The sequence below is a fragment of the Salvelinus namaycush genome, chromosome 22, assembly GCF_016432855.1.
Source record: "Salvelinus namaycush isolate Seneca chromosome 22, SaNama_1.0, whole genome shotgun sequence".
In the NCBI taxonomy this organism is placed as follows: domain Eukaryota; kingdom Metazoa; phylum Chordata; class Actinopteri; order Salmoniformes; family Salmonidae; genus Salvelinus; species Salvelinus namaycush.
Window position 1 is genome coordinate 27,472,120 of NC_052328.1, and position 23,913 is coordinate 27,496,032.

The following is a 23,913-nucleotide window of genomic DNA, read 5'->3' on the forward strand; positions in this document are numbered from 1 at the left end:
TTCTAAAGCCATGACATCCTTTTCTGGAATTTTTCAAGCTGTTTAAAGGCATAGTCAACTTAGTTGACCCACTGGAGTTGTGATACAGTGAATTATAAGTGAAATAATCTGTCTGTAAACAATTGTTGGAAAAATTACTTGTGCCATGCACAAAGTAGATGTCCTAACCGACTTGCCAAAACTATAGTTTGTTAACAAGAAATTTGTGGAGTAGTTGAAAAACTAGTTTTAATGACTACAACCTAAGTGTATGTAAACTTCCGACTGTCTTCAACTGTATATGTCTTCATTTGTGTAAATCAATTCTCAAAACGGTCTCTATTTTGGTTCAAGTGAAAATAGGGCAGACTATTCATTTATGTAACCGTGTAAAAAGAGGACTCTTTTCTTCTGTGTGGCGACTATGCTTATCTCTGATCATCTGCAGGACACGGAAAGTATGGTACCTTCCCCAACTTGGCACAAACCACCCAAGATAATTATGCATCCCATATTCAGCCAGTCAGTGGCTGCTTCACGAGTATGTGATTTTCACGAGTATGTGGTACAGGTAGCCTAGTGGTACAGGTAGCCTAGTGGTTAGGTAGCCTAGTGGTTAGGTAGCCTAGTGGTACAGGTAGCCTAGTGGTTAGGTAGCCTAGTGGTACAGGTAGCCTAGTGGTTAGGTAGCCTAGTGGTTAGGTAGCCTAGTGGTTAGGTAGCCTAGTGGTACAGGTAGCCTAGTGGTTAGGTAGCCTAGTGGTACAGGTAGCCTAGTGGTTAGGTAGCCTAGTGGTTAGGTAGCCTAGTGGTTAGGTAGCCTAGTGGTACAGGTAGCCTAGTGGTACAGGTAGCCTAGTGGTTAGGTAGCCTAGTGGTTAGGTAGCCTAGTGGTTAGGTAGCCTAGTGGTACAGGTAGCCTAGTGGTACAGGTAGCCTAGTGGTTAGGTAGCCTAGTGGTTAGGTAGCCTAGTGGTACAGGTAGCCTAGTGGTTAGGTAGCCTAGTGGTACAGGTAGCCTAGTGGTTAGGTAGCCTAGTGGTTAGGTAGCCTAGTGGTTAGGTAGCCTAGTGGTACAGGTAGCCTAGTGGTACAGGTAGCCTAGTGGTTAGGTAGCCTAGTGTTTAGGTAGCCTAGTGGTTAGGTAGCCTAGTGGTACAGGTAGCCTAGTGGTACAGGTAGCCTAGTGGTTAGGTAGCCTAGTGGTTAGGTAGCCTAGTGGTTAGGTAGCCTAGTGGTTAGAGCGTTGGACTTGTAACCGGAAGATTGCAAGATTGAATCCCCGTGCTTACAAGGTAAAAATCTGTCGTTCTGCCCCTGAACAAGGCAGTTACACTGTTCCTAGGCTGTCATTGAAAATAAGAATTTGTTCTTAACTGACTTGCCTAGTTAAATAAAGAAAAATTAAATATTTCACAACTCATAGTACAAAAATCCAAACTGGTCACACTTGTAATGCTGCCAGTCTTTCATTCGAAACCTCTCATTGTGCATTCATTTGGATCGTAAACATCTTTCACCACACAACCATTGATTTATAATATAAGTTTGTGAAATGTAATAGAACAAGAACATTGGTTTAATCACCAAAACACAACGATATCTTTTCAATTTAGTTTTAACTACCAGTTAATCCAATAGCAAATAATGCAAGATATGTGTTTCAAATTTCCCTTAGAAGTGCTGAAAGTAATATGCTACAGTACTGTAAATTACAGTTTTCACATTAGACAATACACAAACATTACCCACCAAAATTTACAGAAAATCTATCATTTCCATAATATCTATCTGTGTAATCAAAGGTGTGCTCAATGAAGACATCCTCTACGATCATTCATGCAAATGTTGTATTTATTTATTTCAGATATAATTGCAACATAGGTTTACTGTCTGTAATCAAATGTAAGAAATTAAATGAAACAAATTAAATGAATGAAAATAAAACCTAACATTTAGCACACATTAATTTGCATCAATCCTGTCTTGAGCATTTGGCCATAAATTCTCATCCACATCACAGTGAATGTCCTCATTGTTCATGCACCGCAGGAAAAAACTTTTGCCAGAAGGAGGGTGGCACGCTCATGGGGATGGTGATCGTACACCTTCCACCTCCATGCTGAAAATTAATCCTCAATAGGGTTGAGGAAAGGAGAGTATGGGGGCAGATATAGAGTTACGAATCAGGGATGGGCCCATACCATGACTGAACCACCTCTGCATGGTGAAACCTAACATTGTCCAACGCAATGAAATAGGTGACCCCTTCACCTTGACAGGCCTGCTCAATTTACACAATGAGGTGTGCAGCGTTGTAGGATCCAAGTAATGGCCTACGTCCTACCACACCGTCTTCAGAGATAGCTGCACACATGGAGATGTTTCCCCCACCTGGCACTTGGACGGTCACCCGTTGGCCAATGAGGTTCCGCCCATGGCGCTGAGTTTTCGCCAGGTTGAAGCCTGCTTCATCAACAAAGATATACGTGTGATGGTTCACAGCAACATAAAGCACCATCACCCTCTAAAAATATAATTTGGTTAGTTATTTTTACAGTACAGTTCCAATATGATATTGTGAAGTAGCATGTGCATCAAATAGTAACAGTAATACAGTATATAGTGCTGTACCGGAACATACTCGGCCCGCAGTTGTTTCACGTGGTCATTGTTTCTCTCAAAAGGCACCAGGAAAATGTGTTTCATAGATATCTGATGCCTCTTCAGAAGGCGGGAGATTGTTGGTCGGCTGATGGATACCACATTTACAACGGTGTCATCGTTCTCCTCAATGGCATGCTTTATTTCGGACATTCCTGGCCCTCACCATTTCCACCACGGCCCACTCCTGCTGGTCGGTCAGCACACAGCCACGGCCACCACCATGTGGTCTTCTGTCAATTCTGAGTGTAGAACAGTGTACTGTCAATAGATCATAATGTAAGAATACCGTGACATGTTTTGTGAATTTACATGCATTACAATATGTAATTTGCTGTAAATATAATGGTTAGCATGGTGCATATCCTGCAGACTTAATGGTTTTCTTGGCAAAATGTTGCGATGATCAAATTGACAGCTGATCTTTTCAGATTGATGTGAACTCATCTGTCACCCTCTGCCATGGTAAGGCCTCTGTTTACCACATGGTCAACGACGATGGCCCAGACTTCATAAGACGCAACAGTTCCCTGCCGTCTGCCTCCCTCTCTCTGATGTCCACCTCTTTGACAGGGCCCATGCCCACCTCTTTGACCTCTTTGATGGGGCCCATGACGACCTCTCTGACAGGCCCCTTGTCCACGAGCTCTTTGATTTCTTCCTCTCCCTTACAAGTGTTCACACACACCCTTTTATATGGTGACCAATTGTGGTTACCACTATATGAAATCAATTAGCAATATGGAGTAATCATTATGTATGGTTTCATGTATCATACATGTAATTTAGATGTTTATACTTCACAAGCAGACAATTTATTTATGTGGTTCTCAAAATCCATATACCGTATAGTACCGCCAGGGGTACGCGCAATGCCGTCGGGACTATGCCAAATAAAAATGTGATTCACGTTTGATTCACCATTGAAAATATTAGATTTTCCAACGGGGCTATACATTTGAGTGAGGTTTTTTTCTCGCCTGAGTAGCATTGTTTCACTGCCAAAAATATTATTAAACCATCTAGTGTTCAGTGAAATAACAACACAATGTCAAATACAGCTAGTTACTCTCTCGCAGGAAACCTTCACTCTTGCGCAGACGTTTAGAAACGAAACATGACAATTCTAAAAATAAGCCACGGTAGTTTTTGGTGCGAGAATAAAGACAACTTTCGAGTAGTAAGACATGTATAAAAGCAACAGATACCATTAATAAGAAGGGGCTAGAAGCGTCTAATATGGTGCGCTACCGAGTGGCTAGGACAGGCAAGCCCCATACTATTGTGGAGGACTTAATTCTTCCTGTTGCCGCGGATATGGCTGGAACAATGCTGGGGGAAAAGGCCAAAAAACTACAGAAAATGTCTTCATCAAACAATACTGTTTCACGACGCATCAGTGACATGGCAGGAGATGTTTTGAAACAATTACTGCTTTCGCATACAAGCCAGTGAATTATATGCGTAATAGCTGGATGAGTCAACAGACGTGGCGGGCCTGGCACAGCTCCTGGTATATGTCTGTTACGTTTATGGGGGGTCAATTAAGGAAGACATCCTCTTCTGCAAACCACTGGAAACTAGGACAACTTGAGAGGATATTTTTAAAGTACTGGACAGCTTTGTGACATCAAATGAACTTTGGTGGTCAAGATCTGTTGGTATCTGTGCTGATGGCGCAAAAGCCATGACAGGGAGACATAGTGGAGTGCAAGCAGTTGCTCCCGACGCCACTTGGGTACACTGCAGCATCCACCGAGAGGCTCTTGCTGCCAAGGGAATGCCTGACAACTTGAAATACGTTTTGGACACTACAGTGAAAATGGTTACTCTGTTAAAGCAAGGCCCCTGAACTCTCATGTATTTTCTGCATTATGCAATGATATGGTCAGCGACCATGTCAAGCTTTAACAGCATACAGAAGTGCGCTGGTTATCAAGGGGCAAAGTATTGATAGTTTTCTTTACTGACTATAATTTTCACTTGTCTGACCACTTGCATGATGACGAGTTTCTCACATGACTGTCCTATCTGGGTGATATTTTTTCTCGCCTGAATGATCTGTATCTAGGATTACAGGGACTCTCTGCAACTACATTCAATGTGTGGGACAAAATTGAAGCTATGATTAAGAAGTTGGAACTCTTTTCTGTCTGCATTAACAAGGACAACACACAGGTCTTTCCATCATTGCATGATATTTTGTGTGCAAATGAACTCAAGCTTACGGACAATGTCAAATGTGATATAGAGAAGCACCTGAGTGAGCTGGGTGCGCAATTACGCAGGTACTTTCCCGAAACGGCCGACACAAACAACTGGATTCGTTATCCCTTTCATGCCCTGCCTCCAGTCCACTTACCGATATCTGAACAAGAGAGCCTCATCGAAATTGCAACAGGCGGTTCTGTGAAAATTTAATTTAATCAGAAGCCAATGCCAGATTTCTGGATAGGGCTGCTCTCAGAGTTTCTTGCCTTGGCAAATCGTGCTGTTAAGACACTGATGCCCTTTGCAACCACGTACCTATGTGAGAGTGGATTTACTCACTAGCATGAAAACTAAATACAGGCACAGACTGTGTGTGGAAAATGATTTAAGACTGAGACTCTCTCCAATACAACCCAACATTGCAGACTTATTTTAGGAATTATATGTGCATCCTTTCAAACACACCCTTCTCATTAACCTGTGGTGAGTTATTCACAATTTTTGATGAACAAATAAGGTTTTATATGTAAGATTGCTAAATAAAGAGCAACATTATTGATTATTATTATATTATTATTTGTGCCCTGGTCCTTTAAGAGCTCTTTGTCACTTCCCACGAGCCGGGTTGTGACAAAAACTCACATTCATTCTTACGCTTAATAAATGTATTGTATAGTGTGTGTGTTGCAGGCTTATAATGATGGCAAAAAACAACATTTGAGAGTGCGCTGACCCTGGTGCTAGAGGGGGTACGCAGCTGGAGGTTGAATGAAGGTGCACGAGACTATAAAAAATTTGGGAACCACTGTAGTAGACAAACAAGTTTAAAATCTAAAGGTTTACCAAACGGTTAAGTGATTAACCATCAAGCACAGTTGGATTAAGTGATGGTAAAATGTATTTAAACAAATGAGAAGAGAATCCTATGAAAAGTATTGTGAGCATTGCATTGTGAAAGGCAATGACTTTATATGAAAGGTGTTTGAAGATGAAAACTGATTCCGTTTGTTGAAAAAGTTACTGTGTGATTTTGTGTTGTACTTAGTCAATTAATAGGCAATCAATAGGCAATCACTACTTCATCAGAGCGCAACGTATGTTTGTCGTTGTTGAACGCTGTCCAATGCCGAAACCTGAACTAAAGACCTCGGTTTAAAAGATGACAGTGTTTTTATATACTTTTATTTTATTTTGAATCCTGGAGCTCTGTTGGGCTAAATTGCTGTGAGTGCTGCTATCTGTCCCGGAATCCTGCCAGATTCCGTATAGGGGGAGAGACGCAAAAGCCCAGCTAGCTTAGCTGGCTCGACAATCTCAAATGGAGGCCGCTATTGAACGTTTCCAGCATTACAGGAGCTGTGTTAACTTTGCTTTGTTCCGGGACAATGTGGACCGCGCTGACTTTCAATGAAGCAACTGCTTGCTATGTAGCAAGTAGCAAACCTACAATTGAAGTCAGAAGTTTACATACACATAGGTTGGAGTCATTAAAACTTGTTTTTCAACTACTCCACAAATTTCTTGAAAAACAAACAATAGTTTTGGCAAGTCGATTAGGACATCTACTTTGTGCATGACACAAGTCATTTTTCCAACAATTGTTTACAGACAGATTATTTCACTTATAATTCACTGTATCACAATTCCAGTGGGTCAGAAGTTTACATACACTAAGTTGACTGTGCCTTTAAACAGCTTGGAAAATTCCAGAAAATGATGCCATGGCTTTAGAAGCTTCTGATAGGCTAATTGACATCATTTGAGTCAGTTGGAGGTGTACCTGTGGATGTATTTCAAGGCCTACCTTCAAACTCAGTGCCTCTTTGCTTGACATCATGGGAAAATCAAAAGAAATCAGCCAAGACCTCAGAAAAAAATTTGTAGACCTCCACAAGTCTGGTTCATCCTTGGGAGCAATTTCCAAATGCCTGAAGGTACCACATTCATCTGTACAAACAATAGTACACAAGTATAAACACCATGGGACCATACCACTCAGAAAGGTGACGTGTTCTGTCTCCTAGAGATGAACACACTGTGCTAAGAAAAGTGCAAATCAATCCCAGAACAACAGCAAAGGACCTTGTGAAGATGCTGGAGAAAACAGGTACAAATGTATCTATATCCACAGTAAATCGAGTCCTATATCAACATAACCTGAAAGGCCACTCAGCAAGGAAGAAGCCACTGCTCCAAAACCGCCATAAAAAAGCCAGACTACGGTTTGCAACTGCACATGGGGACAAAGATCGTACTTTTTGGAGAAATATCCTCTGGTCTGATGAAACAAAAATAGAATTGTTTGGCCATAATGACCATCGTTATGTTTGGAGGAAAAAGGTGGAGGCTTGCAAGCCGAAAAACACCATCCCAACCGTGAAGCACGGGGGTGGCAGCATCATGTTGTGGGGGTGCTTTGCTGCAGGAGGGACTGGTGCACTTCACAAAATAGATGGCATCATGAGGGAGAAAAAATATGTGGATATATTGAAGCAACATCTCAAGACATCAGTCAGGAAGTTAAAGCTTGGTCGCAAATGGGTATTCCAAATGGACAATGACCTCAAGCATACTTCCAAAGTTGTGGCAAAATGAGGTCAACAAAGTCAAGGTATTGTAGTGGCCATCACAAAGCTCTGACCTCAATCCTATAGAACATTTGTGGGCAGAACTGGAAAAGCGTGTGCGAGCAAGGAGGCCTACAAACCAAACTCAGTTACACCAGCTTTGTCAGGAGAAAGGAGGAATGGGCCAAAATTCACCCAACTTATTGTGGGAAGCTTGTGGAAGGCTACCCGAAATGTTTGACCCAAGTTAAACAATTTAATGGCAATGCTACCAAATACTAATTGAGTGTATGTAAACTGACCCACTGGGAATGTGATGAAATATATAAAAGCTGAAATAAATCATTCTCTCTACTATTATTCTGATATTTCACATTCTTAAAATAAAGTGGTGATCCTAACTGACCTTAAGACAGGGAATTTTTACTTGGATTAAATGTCAGGAATTGTGAAAAACTGAGGTTAAATGTATTTGGCTAAGGTGTATGTTAACTTCCGACTTCAACTGTACATGAGCTACTGGGGAACCCACGCCCACCTACTTTTTCTTTTTCTTCCACCCCAGTAGCTGGATGAAGCTCTGGTCAGGTGGAAGTTTCACCGCCTTGTTGGCTTACCACAGCCGACTGGCCGGTGCTCGGCAGGGTTCCATCCCTAAAGGGTTCTCCCCCTTCCCTGGAGAACGGAGCTGTTCTCGACCCAACCAACCAGCCAAGGAGGTAAGTCACTCGCCGTGGAAGTTGGAGAACGCGTCCTCTGGCAACGGGGTCTACATGGAGATGTTGAGCCCGGAACTGACACAGACCAGAAACAGCTTTGCAGCCCTCGATCCAGAGGTTCTGGCGCCTTCGTCCTTTGAGGCTTACCAATCAAGATCGAATCCGGAGGTACCTGCGTCTTCGTCCTGGGTTCTGATCCTCAGAGCTCCCAGCTCACCAGACCATGAGGCTGCCTGAGAGACCAGCCCATTCAACATCACCAGCTGTCATCATAGGCAGCTCTATGGTGAGAAACATCTCGGTCCCCAAGGCAAAAACCCTGTGCTACCCAAAAGCACGAGTGCAGGACATAACAAGGCTGCTTCCAACTGGTCTACCACAGATGCCAGGAGCTGACACTGTCGTAGTCCATGTGGGGTCAAACAACATCAGGAGGGCTAGCTCAGAACATTTGAAAATGTATTATTTTTGTCCTTTATTTAACTAGGCAAGTCAGTTAAGAACAAATTCTCATTTTCAATGATGGCCTAGGAACAGTGGGTTAACTGCCTTGTTCAGGGGCAGAACGACAGATTTATTCCTTGTCAGCTCGGCGATTCGATCTTGCGACCTTTTGGTTACTAGTCCAATGCTTTAACCACTAGGCTACTTGTCGCCCCGGCAGGTTGAAAAAAAAGATTTTATCATGAAAAGACAAAAAAAAACACCCAATAATTTTAGGTCCAGTACCATCGTTGGGCCGTGGGTGTGAAAGATTCAGCAGACTACTGTCATTACACATTTGGCTAAAAGACTACTGTAGTTCTGCTAGAGTCACTTTTATTGATAACTTTGACACCTTCTGGAAACAGAAGATACTCTACAGGAATGACGGAGTCCATCCAAATCATCTTGGCTCCTGGACTCTGTCCACGCATTTCAAGGCTGCGTTGAAACAATGACTGGTAAATGATCCAAGACCAGCTCAGTTAATCCCTACTATTGTGACAATGAGTTGTCATAATGCTGCATCAAATGTACGTGATCTTAGGGGCATTGGCAAACACAATGTAAGTAATTTAATTTATGTACCCCTAATTGCACCGAATACATCTGTTTATCCTACAGCTATTGTAAGCAGTAATCATGAGTCTATAAACCAGAGTTACACTGTTAGCACTGAGGCGGTGTGCAACACTAGAAAGACCACTTTATGCAGCTCACCCTGCACTATCAGCTTCAATGTAAATAACATGTGTAAGTCTACCTCTGATAAGCTTCCCAGTAAAGCATTAAAAACAATCAAGCAACCCAGAAAAGTGCTAAAAATAGCCCATATTAACATATGTAGCCTAAGAAACAAGGTCCATGAAATCAATAACTTGCTTGTAACAGATGATGTTCATATTCTGACTATCTCTGAAACTCACTTAGATAATACCTTTGATGATACAATGGTAGCAATACATGGTTATAACATCGGCCGAAAAGACAGAAATGCCAACGGAGGCAGTGTTGCGGTCTATATTCAGAACCACATTCCTGTAAAGCTTAGAGATGATCTAATGTTAAACACTGTTGAAGTAATATGGCTACAGGTTCATCTGCCTCACCTAAAGCCCATTCTTGTGGGAAGCTGCTGTAGACCACCAAGTGCTAACAGTCAGTATCTGGATAATATGTGTGAAATGCTAGATAATGTATGTGATATAACAAAGTATATTTTCTTGGTGATTTAAATATTGACTGGCTATCATCAAGCTGCCCACTCAGGAAAAAATATCAAACTGTAACCAGTGCCTACAACCTGGATCAGGTTGTCAGTCAACCTACCAGTGTAGTTACAAACAGCACAGGAATTAAATCATTAACATGTATTAATCACATCTTTACTAATTCTGCAGATATTTGCTTTAAAGCAGTATCCAAATCCATTGAATGTAGTGATCACAATATAATAGCCATACCTATGTAAACCAAAGTTCCAAAGCCTGGGCCTAATATAGTGTATAAGAGGTCATACAAGAAGTTGTGTAGCGATTCATATGTTGATGATGTAAAGAATATTTGCTGGTCTGCGGTGTGTAATGATGAGCAACCAGACGCTGCACTTGACACATTTATAAAACGACTTATTCCAGTTACTAATAAGCACACACCCATTAAGAAAATGACTGTAAAAACTGTTAAATCCCCTTGGATTGATGAGGAATTGAAAAATTGTATGGTTGAGGGATGAGGCAAAAGGTATGGCAATTAAGTCTGGCAGCCCAACTGATTGGCAAACATGCTGCAAATTAAGAAATCATGTGACTAAACTAAATAAAAATAAAAGTAAACTACACTATGAAACAAAGATAAATTATATAAAGAATGATAGTAAAAAGCTTTGGGGCACCTTAAATAAAATTTTGGGGAAAAAAGCCAACTCGGCTCCTTCATTCATTGAATCAGATGGCTCATTCATCACAAAACCCACTGATATTGCAAACTACTTGAATGGCTTTTTCATTGGCAAGATAAGCAAACTTAGGCGTAACATGCCAGCTGTAACGATCGTCTATAGGTGATTGAGCGGACCAATGCGCAGCGGGTGCTGAATACATAATGATTTATTTAAAGACGAACACGAACACGAAAAACACTTGGAAAATTACAAAACAACAAAACGACGTAGACAGACCTGAACATGTGAACTTACATAAACACGAAGAACGCACGAACAGGAACAGACTAACCAAACGAATGAACAAACGAAACAGTCCCGTGTGGTGCGACATACACAGACACGGAAGACAATCACCCACAAACAAACAGTGAGAACAGCCTACCTTAATATGGTTCTCAATCAGAGGAAACGTCAAACACCTGCCTCTAATTGAGAACCATATCAGGCAACACATTAAACCCAACATAGAAACACATAACATAGAATGCCCACCCCAACTCACGCCCTGACCAACTAAACACATACAAAAACAATGGAAAACAGGTCAGGAACATGACACCAGCAACAAACGCTGACACTATACATCCAATTATATAGGACCAAATTATGAAAGACAAGAATTGTACTTTTGAATTCCGTAAAGTCAATGTGGAAGAGGTGAAAAAATTATTGTTGTCTATCAACAATGACAAGCCACCGGGGTCTGACAATCTGGATGGAAACTTACTGAGGATAACAGCAGACAATATTTCCACTCCTATTTGCCACATCTTCAAGTTAAGCCTAATAGAGAGTGTGTGCCCTCAGGCCTGGAGGGAAGCTAGTCATTCCGCTACCCAAGAATAGTAAAGCTCCCTTTACTGGCTCAAATAGTCGACCAATCAGCCTGTTACCAACCCTTAGTAAACTTCTGGAAAAAATTGTGTTTGACCAGATACAATGCTATTTCACAGTAAACAAATTGACAACAGAATTTCAGAATGCTTATAGGGAAGGACACTCAACAAGCACAGCACGTACACAAATGACTGATGATTGGCTGAGAGAAATTGATGATAAAATGATTGTGGGGGCTGTCTTGTTAAAATTCAGTGTAGCTTTTGACATTATCGATCATAGTCTGCTGCTGAAAAAACGTATGTGTTATGGCTTTATACCCCCTGCTATAATGTGGATAATGAGTTACTTGTCTAACAGAACACAGAGGGTGTTCTTCAATGGAAGCCTCTCAAATATAATCTCGAGTCAGGAGTTCCCCAGGGTAGCTATTTAGGCCCTTGCTTTTTTCAATTTTTACTAATGACATGCCACTGACTTTGAGTAAAGCCAGAGTGTCTATGTATGCGGATGACTCAACACTATACACGTTAGCTACTACAGAGAGTGAAATGACTGCAACACTCAACAAAGCGCTGCAGTTAGTTTCAGCGTGGGTGGCAAGGAATACGTTATCCCTAAATATTTCCAAAACTAAAAGTATTGTATTTGGAACAAAACACTCACTAAACCCTAAACCTCAACTAAATTTTGTAATAAATAATGTGGAAATTGAGCAAGTTGAGATGACTACACTGCTTGGAGCAACCCTAGATTGTAAACTGTCATGGTGAAAACATATTGATGCAGTAGTAGCTAAGATGGGGAGAAGTCTATAATAAAGTGATGCTCTTAACAACACTATCAACAAGGCAGGTCCTACAGGCCCTAGTTTTGTCGCACCTTGACTACTGTTCAGTCGTGTGGTCAGGTGCCACAAAAAATTGCAATTGGCTCAGAACAGGGCAGCACAGCTGGCCCTTGGATGTACACAGAGAGCTAATATTAATAATATGCATGTCAATCTCTCATGGCTGAAAGTGGAGGAGAGATTGACTTCATCACTACTTTTATTTATGAGAGGTATTGACATGTTGAATGCACCGAGCTGTCTGTCTAAACTACTGGCACACAGCTCAGACACCCATGCATACCCCACAAGACATGCCACAAGAGGTATCTTCACATTCCCCAAGTTCAGAACAGACTATGGGAGGCACACAGTACTACATAGAGCCATGGCTACATGGAACTCTATTCCACATCAAGTAACTGACGCAAGCAGTAAAATTAGATTTAAAAAAAAAACAGATTAAAAAAACACCTTATGGAACAGCGGGGACTGTGAAGCAACACAAACATTGGCACAGACACACGCACGCGCACGCGCACACACACACACACACACACACACAATAACATATGCACTATACATACACATGGATTTAGTACTGTAGATATGTGGTAGTGGTTTAGTATTGGCCTGAGGGCACACAGTGTGTTGTGAAATCTGTGAATGTATTGTAATGTTTTAAAAATTGTATAAACTGCCTTAATTTTGCTGGACCCCAGGAAGAGTAGCTGCTGCTTTGGCAGCAGCTAATGGGGATCCATAATAAATACAGATACAAAACAAATTAAAACTGTGTTTAAAGTTTTAAAAAACAGCCTTTTATATGATCTGTTTGGAGTTTTGTACTAAGAGTTGTGACATTTTACCACATACTTGTGAAAATAGTACCAAAGCGATTAAACAAAATTGTAACTTGAGCATGTGTCTGCTTGCCCTCTTCACCACAGACTCATGTATCACCATGGGAATAGTCATAGCAGTGGATTACCACCTGAAGGATCACTAAAGACCAACTATATCAGCCCTTTGATAAGACCAATGAATGCATAGCGCAATACAGTTTTTCTTAAATTGAAACGTATCGATAGCAGAGCAGCAATGATCAAATGCAAAATACATGTACAGAATTTCTGATAATTATCTTGTCTTTGTATATGACTTTCATATCTTAGAACAACTTTTGCTAAACTTTAAATACAAAATTCACTGTTAAGTGTTTTGTTCACAGAATTTTAACACATTGTTTTTGTCAGAAGAGAAATGTGTGCAATTGACCCTTCGCTAACACCAACCCATAATTTTGGCCAACCAGTTGCAGCGCTCCAATAGATGGCAAATGTTGTCGAGCATGACACCTCGGACAAACTCACGTTTAAATTGCATGAATGCCAGTGAGGGCTATGGCAAAAACTGAGTTTTCTTTTGAAAAGTTATGTTTAAATGACAAATAATTCAACAGTGCACCAGGAGTACTTGCTACTGTGATTCCTGAAATGAACAGCCTCCTGGAGTATTTTTAGAATCTGAAATTATACTTGTATTACATTGTTTGCTAGCTCAGCTGGCTAGCTAGCTCTCAGTCTCATTGACCATCAAACGTTGCTAATGCTAGCTAGCTAGCCACGTAATATAACTGTTTTCTCAAAATGTATGTTAGCTAACTAAGTTAGCAATGTTATGACTCCCATCTGCTGTCAACATCAGGAAACAATTTGAGACCGCTGGTTAGCTCCAAAAGTGGTTATAGCCTTGACTGCATGCTGACAGTGAATTCAGAACCTTTCAGGTGCTAGCTACACTGGGGGGCGGGCTTAGCGAAGAGTAAATTGTGTTCACTGTTTCCGGCAATCGTTAAACACTACTGCGCAAAATTCTAAATCGCCCCCTCAGTGTCAAACCATGTACAATATAGGGAAAGGTCTAGGCCAGGGGTGTCAAACTCATTCCACGGAGGGCCTAGTGTCTGCAGGTTTTTGGTTTTTCCTTTCAATAAAGCCCTAGACAACCAGGTGTGGGGAGTTCCTAACTAATTAGTGATGTTAATTCATCAATCAAGTACAAGGGAGGAGCGAAAACCCGCAGACACTCGGCCCCCCGTGGAATGAGTTTGACACCTGTGGTCTAGGCAATGGGGACAGAGATGTAGTGAAGGAAGTTGGGTTACTTCTAAGTAACTTTAGGTTACTCCTAAGTCATCATCTCCAACATTGTGACCTTCCATTTTAGAGCTTTGCTTTGGTGTGGGTTGAAGCCTATACATTCATATCAGTTTTGTTTCCGCCATTGTATTCACCTTTCCTTATTTCTATTGTGGATTGTGTTTCTGTGCACCAATGGACAGTCTACAAAACTAGGAGGAAACCAGGCTATGTATTGAAATGCATGGATTTGGATTGTGATGATACCGATGAATGAATCCTGCACACAATGTGCTTATTATTATAATTTTTATTAGGAATAATATTAGATTTTATGTGAAATTGTTTGGTGAAATATGTATAAAAGGAGAGTAATTGCCCATAATTCTGCAACTTCCATCTATATAACCTTTGGATAGTTGACTGCAAAGAAAATGTATAGATCTACCTGAATTTTTAAAAGACAAACTCATTTTCTGTTTTGTCTGCTTGGACTCAAAAGATAAGCGTGGTTGTGGTAATCTTTTTGCAGGCGGTCATGTTCTTTTGATGAACATATTTGCAATTTTGACGGTATAATATAGTTTTGATGAATTAATGTATTTATGTTTTGAGAAGGCAAATACATTTTCAAAACGCATTTACTGTTTTGCAAAAGGCCACAGAGTTCGGTGTCTTGTGGACTCTGTTTTGGAAATCGACAACATAGTTCCAAAGAAATGCTTGTACACGATTGAGAAAAACTGTAATATACACAAATTGTATTTCTTATTCAGTTCTTTACTCGCTGTATTCAGTGTTGCTCTTGTAACAATTATACAGACTCCAGGGCATATAACCTTGATTTCACCTCAGTGGGAAGAATTCACAGCACATGGAATTTTGATCTAAATAAATACAGAATGAGGATATCTACAGAATTAGACATTCAAATTCATTGCACTTGAGATTACTAGAAGCTATCAAATTCATAGTGCTTTGGTATAGCACAGTGACAGCTTTTACAGCTTGAAATGCACAGTGCAAAGGCCTTCTTTCTGTGTCTAATCGGAATCGTTTTTTTACCTCTGCCAAGAAGCAACGTACTCAGGATACCGTGGTCAAAGAAAGCAGTCAAATCCTATATTGAGTGCTTTGAGATACAGTACAACTTCATATCCTGTTCTCAATGTATTTGGTTTATATTAGAGCAGTGCCTGCCACAAGAGAGACTTGAACTAAACTCTTGTGTCTTCCCTTTATGGGCCTACTCGGGCTGCCAAGGCACACTGTGTCTGAAATCACTCCCTTTACCTCACTGGGCCCTGTACAGTTTAGTTATGTGACCAGCTTGAAATATTGACAAGCAGAGTTATATTGATTTGTTTTAATGCTATTAGAAGTACACAGCAATTTACTATGAAACAACATTCTTAGAATTACATCATGCATTTGCAAGTTCTCTTTTTTGAAAATGTATTCATAAGAATTTCAGAATTTTAGAACAGTTCCTTTGAGCTCATCACTTGTCCCTTTTGATAATCACAAGATTAAACTGTGTTTCATCCCCTTCTCTCTTTTCCTCCTGAGACGGGATGTGTGTGTGTGTGTGCGGACGCGTGTGTGTGCGGACGCGTGTGTGTGCGGACGCGCGTGTGTGTGTGTGTGTGCGCAGCACAGTTTCTCTGGCCTTCATCTCGGTTGAACCTTTGCAGGAATTGCATCACATTTACATCAACCCCACTACAGGCTTTTTGATGTCAGACACAGTATGCAGTTAAGGGTAACTTACTTTAGACAGTTCTGTATCCATTGCATTCAACGGTCCTACAGTATACAGTAAAATCAATGTTTTGTGTGATACTATGAACTTTACAGGTTTGGAGCCATTTTGTGTAAAGCGGTCACTTCATATGAATACAGCTGACTGAAACCAAACCCTGTGGTCAAGAGCTCAGTAACACAACTACAGAGTATTTAATTATACTGTAAGTGTAGTAGAACACGTTCACTGAAATAACACAATAGAGAGAACACACCAAAATAGAATTTAATTTCCATTTTATTTGACCAACTGTAAATATAAAACACAATTAAAACAGTACTGGCTATTTACTGTGTATGTACCACTAGCCTCATGCGGTAATGATAGGTTGTTCCTCACTATGTAATGATTTGAAATTTGATTTGATTTGATGATAATCCTGAGTTGTGTTCTGTGACTGAGCTAACAGCTTGTGATTCTCAGTGATTCACTATGAGTGGTTATCCTGTCAGTATTCCCCTCATGCTACATTTCACCAGACCTTGAGTCACTGCCAGAGAAACAAGTACTGAAACATTGATAATCTGCATAGAGTGAACTAAATCCTAGTTAAAACCTAAGAGTGTAACCTCTGTAGTTATTGCAGTAATTTACACCAAAGGTTTCGGAATCGAAGTGCATCTACATCAAATGTTATTTCTTACCTTAGGCAACTAAAATCCCATCGAAAACTCCTCTTGAAGATCTGAAGTGAAATATGTGAGAAAGAGGAGTAACTTTTGGTGAACCGATCCTTACAACAAATAAGTTATTCTAAATAAGAGCTCTGTCCCCGCAGATTCAGCATTGGCTGGATCAAAACCTGTCTGAAGCGACAGAATGGGCAGAAGTCTGCAGGCCCGACAAGGTTCCCCCCTTGTTCCTGAAAACATAGTGTGAGGAGCTAGCACCAGTTCTGTGCCATATCTTCAACTCATGTATGGAGCACAGCTGCTTCCCCTCTCAATGGAAACAGTCCATTGTCTGTGCTGTGCTTAAGTGAAAAAGCCCCACCTCCCCTACAGGCAAATCTCAGCTCCATGGGGAAAATATTTAATGGGTTGCTACATGACATACTGGAGAAGGAGACTGCTCATAACATCAAGTCTTCACCACATGTCTTTGTGAAGAACAGGTCAACAGGGTCTGCTCTTCTCCATCTCCTACAGTTGTAGCACAACATCTTAAACCAAGTGCCAAAGCAAGATGTTAATGTAACCTTTATAGACTTTTGAAGAGCATTTAACACCATGGACCATGGCCAGCTCCTACTCACTCTACTCACACCATCAAGAGCTACCTAGACAACCACAAGGGAACAGTGAGGTAACCCACAGCTAGTCCCAGCTAAAATACCCCAGGGTGGATTGCTCTCTCCCCTAATATTTGTGCTATGCATGAACACCCTATACTCCAGCCTCCCGAGCAGCGTCCACCCTGTAAAGTACGCTGATAAACTTACACTCACAGAGTTGCTCCCTGGCAAGCTACCTGGCCAAACGCAAGCAGTGATCAATGCAGTGGCAGAGTGGGGAAAAACCAACTGCCTCTACATGAAGGAAGAGAAAAGCAAGAATATGGTAATCTGCTTCAAAAGGGCTGCTGACAAGGCCTCTCCACCAGTGGTTGCTGTAAACTGCCATCCAGCTGAACGTGTGGAGTCCTTCCTTTTGCTGGGTGTAATGGTGTCAGCTGACCTGACCTGGGACAAGCACATCAGGTATATCCTAAAAAAGGTTAAACTCATGATCTACTACCTAAGTGTAGCAAGACAAACTGGCCTCCCAACTGAAATCCTACTGCAGGTACAGTGCCTTCGGAAAGTATTCAGACCCCTTGACTTTTTGCACATTTTGTTACTTTACAGCCTTATTCTAAAATGTATTAAATATTTTTTTCCCTCATCAATCTACACACAATACCCCATAGTGACAAAATGAAAAGGGGTTATTAGAATTTTTTGCAAACGTATTAAAACAAAAAATATCTTATTTACATAAGTTTTCAGACCCTTTGCTATGAGACTCGAAATTGAGCTCAGCTGCATCCTATTTCCATTGATCATCCTTGAGATGTTTCTACAACTTGATTGGAGTCCACCTGTGGTAAATTCAATTGATTGGACATGAAAAAACTATGAGGTCGAAGGAATTGTCTGTAGAGCTGCGAGACAGGATTGTGTCAACGCACAGATCTGGGGAAGGGTACCGTCTGTGGAGATGGGAGAACCTTCCAGAAGGACAACTATCTCTGCAGCACTCCACTAATCAGGCCTTTATGGTAGAGTGGCCTGACGGAAGCCACTCCTCAGTAAAAGGCACATGACAGCCCGCTTGGAGTTTGCCAAAAGGCACCTAAAGACTCTCAGACCATGAGAAACAAGACTCAAGACTATCTGTGCTGATGAAACCAAGATCGAACTCTTTGACTTGAATGCCAAGCGTCATGTCTGGAGGAAACCTGGCACCATCCCAACGGTGAAGCATGGTGGTGGCAGCATCATGCTGTGGAGATGTTTTTCATCAGTGGGAACTGGAAGACTAGTCAGGATCAAGGGGAAGATGAATGGAGCAAATTACAGAGAGATCCTTGATGAAAACCTGCTCCAGAGCGCTCACAACCTCAGACTGGTGCGAAGGTTCACCTTCCAACAGGACAACGACCCTAAGCACACAGCCAAGACAACGCAGGAGTGGCTTCGGGACAAGTCTCTGAATATCATTGAGTGGCCCAGCCAGAGCCCAGACTTGAACCCGATCTAACCCGATCTAGAAAATAGTACAAATAAAGGGAAACTCTTGAATGTGTAGGTGTGTCCAAACTTTTGACTGGTACTGTACGTTTCTGCATATGTTCCAAAATGTTAAAATAAACCTATAACAAAACCATGGAGATTTGGAATGGGCTTTGTATCGCTGTCATTTCTTGACCATATGTGACTCGCTACCTGGATTCGGTCTTATGTAGCAAAATGTGAAATGTTTTTTTTTTTTTTTTTTTTTTTTACATTGGATTCAAGTAGAGACAACAAAGTACCAACACTAGGCTCTAACTAGAAAAGCAAACCGCTCTGGGAAACGATTAATAACGTTAGCTAGCTAACAGTACACTTTAGCTTAAGACATATAGCGAGCTAGCTGGGTAAACAATGAACCTAGCTAGGTAAACAACGTTTAAGACCACACGTCACGTAACGTTAGCTAACGAGCCAGCCAGATAACATTAGCTAGTTAAACAACAATGAACCAACTAACTAGAAAAGCAAACATCTCTGGGAAATGAATAATAACGTCCGCTAGGGAGCCAGCCAGCTAACAGTACACATTTGCTTAAGACATATAACGTTAGCTAGCTAGCTAGGTAAACAATGAACCTAGCTAGGGTAAACAACCTTTAAGATCACACACGTCATGTAACGTGGCGAATTTGCCAATCTTGGTGTTCTCTGGCAAATGCCAAACGTCCTGCACGGTGTTGGGCTGTAAGCACAACCCCCACCTGTGGACGTCGGGCCCTCATACCACCCTCATGGAGTCTGTTTCTGACCGTTTGAGCAGACACATGCACATTTGTGGCCTGCTGGAGGTCATTTTGCAGGGCTCTGGCAGTGCTCCTCCTTGCACAAAGGCGGAGGTAGCAGTCCTGCTGCTGGGTTGTTGCCCTCCTATGGCCTCCTCCACGTCTCCTGATGTACTGGCCTGTCTCCTGGTAGCGCCTCCATGCTCTGGACACTACGCTGACAGACACAGCAAACCTTCTTGCCATAGCTCGCATTGATGTGCCATCCTGGATGAGCTGCACTACCTGAGCCACTTGTGTGGGTTGTAGACTCCGTCTCATACTACCACTAGAGTGAAAGCACCGCCGGCATTCAAAAGTGACCAAAACATCAGCCAGGAAGCATAGGAACTGAGAAGTGGTCTGTGGTCACCACCTGCAGAACCACTCCTTTATTGGGGGTGTCTTGCTAATTGCCTATAATTTCCACCTGTTGTCTATTCCATTTGCACAACAGCATGTGAAATTTATTGTCAATCAGTGTTGCTTCCTAAGTGGACAGTTTGATTTCACAGAAGTGTGATTGACTTGGAGTTACATTGTGTTGTTTAAGTGTTCCCTTTATTTTTTTGAGCAGTGTATAAAAAATATTCAGATAAGAACTGTAAAGTTATGCCCATCCTCATCGGCGTCGTTAGGGGTGGGCTTCCGAGGCTGCCACCGCAAATGTTTTTGGAAGGCTGTTTTTGGCAGGCCCCACTGGCTTTGGGTTATGCCACCTATGTCCTCATATTCTAGCAACACTCTTGCCCATCCCATAGACACCTAGGGCTATGAGTGTCAGTGACTCAGGCTGTAGAATCCCCACATACCAGGAGATGAGGAAGAGAAACCATGGGTTTCTGGTAATACTGACCCAGAACAAACAAATAGTTACATCCACCCTGCACTTTTATTGCCTTCCCTTTTCTCTCTGATAGCAGCTATTTTCAGGAAAGGGGCCAGGGTGCGACTTGATCTCTGAGGATTAGGGTTAAGGTTAGGTTTATAACTAGGGTTAGGGTTGAGATTAGATTAGAGAGTTTAATAGTCACTTGTACAGGGTTGGAGATGTAATCACAGGGTACAGTGAAATTACTGAGCTCCGAGCTCCATCAAACACAGGATAAAGTGAAATAAAACAATACAAATATAATAAAAATAGATAATAATAAAAACAGAAATAATAATATATACATATTAACAGCTGCGCAATAGTAAATGTCCATTTGGGTGGGGGCAGATTAAATGTCAGTTGATGAGGGGGTGGGAAATGTCCATAGGGGGAGCAGCAGGGTAGGTAGGAAAACCGGGGGAGCAGTGATGCCCCCATACTGGTCTGATTGATAGCAGGGGTGTGGACATGAATCTAGAGTTAGGGTTATGGGTGGGGTTAGGGTTGAGCCTTGATGTGGACATGAAGCTAGGGTTAGGGTTATGGCTGGGGTTAGAGTTGAGGACATGAAGAGGACTATCCAAGAAAAGTGTTATCATTACATTCACTAGACGATCTTACCCAGAGAGACTTACAGGAGCAGTAGAGTTGAGTGCCTTACTCAAGCTCGTCCTCCTATAGCTCCTCCCACCAGCCTCCTCTGAACCACACCTCTTGGAGGCCAGTTTAATAGTTTAACAAGGTCCTTTGCTTACAGAGTAAAGGCGTTCGCATGCTTCCCTGAACTGAAGCATCCTGATGCCTTTAACCTGTCAGAGCCGAGACCTACTCACGGGTGGGTTGGTCTTACTCTGTAAGCAAGGGACTGGGTTAAACTGTTAAACTGGCCTCCGAGAGGTGTGGTTCAGAGGAGGCTGGTGGGAGGACCTATAGATGGGCTCATTGTAATGGCTGGAATGGAATTTATGGAACGGAGTCAACCATGTGGTTTCAATATGTTTGATACCGTTCCATTGATTCCATTCCAGCTATTACAATGAGCCCGTCTTCGTATAGCTCCTCTCACCAGCCTCCTCTGGTGGGGTTAGAGGTGTGAGCCTGAGTGAGAGGCCCTATTAACAGCTTCAGCAGAGTAGAATGGTGATGTTAGGGGCCCTAATACATTAGAGTTTCACACCCATCTTACTGGAGAGTTTCACATCCATCTAAGTGGAGAGTTTCACATCCATCTAACTGGAGAGTTTCACATCCATCTAACTGAAGAGTTTCACATCCATCTAAGTGGAGAGTTTCACATCCATCTAAGTGGAGAGTTTCACATCCATCTAACTGGAGAGTTTCACATACATCTAACTGGAGAGTTTCACATACATCTAACTGAAGAGTTTCACATCCACGTTACTGGAGAGTTTCACATACATCTAACTGGAGAGTTTCACACCCATTTAACTGAAGAGTTTCACATCCACGTTACTGGAGAGTTTCACATCCATCTAACTGAAGAGTTTCACATCCACGTTACTGGAGAGTTTCACATCCATCTAACTGAAGAGTTTCACATCCACGTTACTGAAGAGATTCACACCCATCTTACTGGTTTGTGAACCTTGCCCCTCCACTTCTTGCTACATTTTATCACTAAACACTTATCTGACAGGATTCTTAATGCATGGCATCAACAGGTATTTTTTCTGTCCAATGATGAGGACTAAAAATGCATTCTGGTTTGTTCAGCTGCCTAAGAAAAATATTAAACTAAAACCATTCAACTAAAAATATGCAACTAAACACCATCAGGAGAATCCATTCCCTAAGAATTGGAAATATGTTGGCCAGCAGGTTGTTTAGCTGTTAAGAGCGTTGGGCCAGTAACGAAAGGTCACTGGGCTATACTTAGCCTATACTCGTGGGCAATATTCAGACTTGTCTCAGGGTAGTAAGGTGGTGGTCTGTTGATATCCCTCTAGTGGTGTGGGGGCTGTGCTTTGGCACGGTGGGTGGGGTTATATCCTGCCTGGTTGGCCCTGTCCCGGGGTATCGTTGGACGGGGCCACAGTGCCCCCCCCTTGTCTCAGCTTCCGGTATCTGTGGTGCAATAGTCTATGTGTTGGGGGGCTAGGGTCAGTCTGTTATATCTGGTGTAGTTCTCCTGTCTTATCTGGTGTCCTGTGTGAATTTAAGTATGCTCCCTCTAATTCTCTCTCTCTCCCTTTCCCTCCCCTCCCGGAGGATCTGAGCCCTAGGACCATGCCTCAGGACTACCTGGCCTGATGACTCCTGGCTGTACCCAGTCCACCTGGTTGTGCTGCTGCTCCCGTTTCAACTGTTCTGCCTGTGGCTATGGAACCTTGACCTGTTCACCGGATGTGCTACCTTGTAGCAAAAACCTGCTGTTTTTGACTCTATATATCTCTCTCTCTACCGCACCTGCTGTCTCGACCCTCTGAATGACCCTGCTGGTCATTTATGAACGTTTGAACATCTTGAAGAACAATCTGGCCTTAATGACCATGTACTGTCTCCACCCGGCACAGCCAGAAAAGGACTGGCCACCCCCCAGAGCCTGGTTCCTCTCTAGGTTTCTTCCTAGGTTCCTGCCTTTCTAGGGAGTTTTTCCTGGCCTCCGCGCTACATCTGCTACATCTTCTACATCTGCATTGCTTGCTGTTTGGGGTTTTAGGATGGATTTCTGTATAGCACTTTGTGACATCTGCTGATGTAAAAAGAGCTTTATAAAATAATTTGATTGATTGATTGACTGGTTCAAATCCAGAGCCGACTACGTGAAAAATCTGTCCTTGAGCAAGGGTTATCCTGCCCCGGGGCTATAAGTTGTCAGTTTTAGAATCTTCAGTACTTTCCTAAGATATTAGTCATGAAACATGGTGCCTCACTCTCTTAACACACAACCATGTCTTACAACCTCCCCCTGTCAGGAAGCTCTCACATTAACACCTTGATTCATATCAAGACATGGCATGATGACTAATTGTTAGTTAGGGTTTTGAAGGTTTTTCTTTGATAAGATTAATGTTTCAGTTTGTTTGACAAAGACATTTGGGATGCTTCTCATTAATTCTCCCTCCTCCTGTCTTTGTTTCTTTGTAAGTACTTTTATTTCATTATTTTATGATGTGAAACACTTTGTTACTTGTATTGAAAAGCTGTATACAAATATTATTATTATTATTCTAATATCCCTCTAGCGTATTTGTTGACCAATGGGAAGTATCTCAGAACACTGTGCTTTTGTCATTTTGAGCTCTTTTTGCTGTAGTGACTCATCTTACCTGTCAGTCGACTCTTCTCACCTGTGATTGGCT

The 23,913-nt window shown here is 41.9% G+C and overlaps 1 long non-coding RNA gene across 1 annotated transcript in view; it reads right to left on the reverse strand.

Moving 5' to 3' along the window:
- Positions 1-1,815: 1,815 nt before the first annotated feature.
- Positions 1,816-23,913, reverse strand: part of LOC120017713 — a 74,574-nt gene continuing 52,476 nt past the window's right edge. Inside the window, exon 3 of the long non-coding RNA XR_005472137.1 lies at positions 1,816-2,885. This is a non-coding gene — a long non-coding RNA (uncharacterized LOC120017713). The remainder of the gene's footprint in view (positions 2,886-23,913) is intronic.